Below are 3,006 nucleotides of genomic sequence, written 5' to 3'. Positions count from 1 at the left end.
TTCTACTGAAAGTCTACTGCCTTGAATGTTAATTACATTGAAAAACAAACAAACAGAAACCTTCATAGTAACATGGAGACTGATATTTGGCTAAACAGCAAGGCACCATAAGCTAGCAAAGTAAACACATTAAATATCACACATATTTGCATATGATAAAATACATCTATTCCACTCTTCACTTCCTGTCATGATAGACTAGGCTTCTTTATTCTAGTACTTTCCATAAGTTGAGTCATGTATTGTGACTACATTTCTTTTCCTAGGACTGGAGATTAAATTCAGGGTCTTGTGCTTGTTCAGCTTACTTGACTGGCCCTTTATCACGTGATACATGCCTCCAAGCCTGCCTTTTGCTGGTTAACTAGAAATGGAATCTCTCAGACTTTTCTGCCCAAGCTGATCTGGAACCTTAATCCTTCTGATCTCTGCCATTTGGATACTATTGTTGTTGTGGTCACTGCTACTACTGTTGGGTGTTTTGTTTTGTTTTTTTTAATGTTATAACATACTCATAATACAAATTTACCAACTTAGCTATTGTTAAGCATGCATATGGCATTCAGTACATTCACATTGTTATATACCCACTACCACTATATATGTCCAAAACTTTTTCCTTTTCTCCGACTGAACCTTTTTACCCATTACACACTCATTCTTATTCTTCCCTTTCTAAGGCCTCTACTAACCAATACTCTGAATCTAGGTACCTACAGTACCTACTTCCTTTTTAGAGCCTGACTTATTTCCCTTATTATAATGTCCTCAAGATTCATTCATGCCACAGCATGTGTCAGAATTTTTCTTTTCTCTAAGATTGGATGATATTCCATTGCATATACCATTCATCTTTCACCAGGATTTTTGTTTCGGGTTTTTTTTTTCACTTGGCACAGTGCTTTTGGAGTTCCCTCATTTTGTCCATGTGTCTATACTAACTTCCTCAGATAATTCTAATGATTCTAGAAGTCTGCTGGCTGAATCTGTGCGGGGATATCAAAATTTTCAAACAAAATTGTCGTGTTCTACTGTGCATGCATTTCCTGTTCTGTATTTCTTTGCCTTCTTAATAGCCAAATGAGTTATTATTCGTCTCTCAGTGCTAAAGGATCTCCATCACTCTTGGGCCTGGTCCATGGCAAGGGCAAAGGATGAGTCACAGTAGTAACTTACCGTTTTTTGGCACTGACCATTGACAGCACCTGTTCTTGTGCCCTTGAGTCATGTTATCTTCTTAACAGCCTTTTACGTATCATTGTCTCCATCTTACCAATAAAGAAGTCTAGGCAGTAAAGGATTGTGATGTGCCTAAGATCTCACAACTAGCATGAAGCAAAAGTGTCATTTGAACCTAATTCTTCCAGCCCAGGCTGAGTACTCACAGCTTCCTATGCTGTCATGTGAAGGGTTCAGTGTTCCCATCACAAATATTAACTCAAAACATTAGGGTACCCATAAATGTCTGAAGTAATTTGACAGCTTTGAGTCCTAAGAATTCTACAATCCTCTAGAAACTACTGTTAAAATGGAATTCATCTATTCATTACAACTCATTCACTCATTCATTTATTCAGAGTAGTAAATATAACTGCCATGGCTGGTTACTGATGGTTCATGCCTATAATCTAGCCAGTCAAGAGGCTGAGATCTGAGAACCAGAGGTTTGAAGGCAGGAAAGTCCCTGAGAATCAAGTCTCCAACTAACCACTAAAAAAAGCAGGGAGTAGAGCTGTGGTTCAAGTGGTAGAGTGTCAGCCTTGAGCAAAAAAGCTTAAGGGTACAGCACCCAAGCACTGAGTTCAAGACCAAAAACTCCCACTCCAAAAAACCCTGCCAGATACTGAATCTAAACCATGTCCTAGGTTCTCTACTGGTTTCCTCCACACGCCATATTCCTTACTTCATGTTCAGAAAAGCCTTTAGATGTTATTATCCCAATGGTATGAGAGTGATGCAGTGGCTTTTCTTTTAAACCCCAACCATGCCTGCCTATAAAGACTGCTTTCCCATGCCCTGCTGCCTTTCACTACCCTCTTCCAAGAAGATTCTGAAGGAAAACACCTGGAGGCCAAGGAACCGGGGAAAGGGGACAAGATACTCTTCTTGTATAAGTTTTTTTTTAATTGTGAAAATACTGTACAGAAGGGTTACAATTACATAGGCAAGATAATGAGTACATTTCTTATCAAGCATTGTAGCCTCCTCCTTTGTTTCCCCTTCCCATCCCATCCTCCCCTCCCCCAACCCAACCCTCCTCCCCCCCCACCACCAAAGTTGTAAAGTTTGTTTTCAACATAACGACTTGTACTTCTCATTGTTGCAATGGGTCCACCTGTATCCCTATTTAAACGATTTGTTTTTTCCCTTCCCCTCCACAAATTATACCAACATCAAATACAGTGAAAGCAGGGGTTATACCATGGGGAAGGGACATACAAAGCAACAAAGAAATAATCTTATAAATGTGTTAGAAACAATCCCATGAAAGAAAAAAACATTTCAATACATATCTTAGGGTTCATTCCCCTAACATCAACTTAACTGACCTTTTCTGCTTGACTCAGACATATACTAGTTGGCTTGTATTGGAGCATGTGAATGACTTGCTATTAAAAAAAATGCAGGGGCTGGGAAGGTGGCTCAGTGGTAGAGCGCTTGCCTTGCATGCATGAGGCCCTGGGTTCGATTCCCAGCACCACATAACCAAAAAAAAAAGCCCGAAGTGGTGCTGTGGCTCAAGTGGTAGAGCGCTCGCCTTGAGCTGAAGAGCTGAGGGACAGCGCCCAGGCCCAGAGTTCAGGCCCCACGACTGGACAAAAAAAAAAAAAAAATACACAGAAAGGCTTCTCTTGTTTGTTTGTTTTTTATTTTTACTAGCTTTTTAAATTATACCTTTCTAAATTCTTTGCTTGTGCAGAAAGTGTGTTTTGTAGTTTTTCCTTAGTACAATCCAGGGAATGTTTCTGAAACTGTTTCAGGCCGAATACCCTAAGGAACTGATGA

General features: G+C 39.9%; 1 non-coding gene across 1 annotated transcript; it reads left to right on the top strand.

The window, feature by feature from the left end:
• The first annotated feature begins 2,637 nt into the window (after window positions 1-2,637).
• On the top strand, window positions 2,638-2,701 carry Trnaa-ugc (transfer RNA alanine (anticodon UGC)). The gene has a single exon. It is a non-coding gene; the product is annotated as a tRNA-Ala (tRNA).
• The last annotated feature ends 305 nt before the right edge of the window (window positions 2,702-3,006 follow it).

The sequence above is a fragment of the Dipodomys merriami genome, unplaced genomic scaffold, assembly GCF_024711535.1.
Source record: "Dipodomys merriami isolate MVZ:Mamm:240054 unplaced genomic scaffold, mDipMer1.0.p SCAF_160, whole genome shotgun sequence".
In the NCBI taxonomy this organism is placed as follows: domain Eukaryota; kingdom Metazoa; phylum Chordata; class Mammalia; order Rodentia; family Heteromyidae; genus Dipodomys; species Dipodomys merriami.
This window is presented reverse-complemented; position numbering and strand designations above follow the sequence as displayed.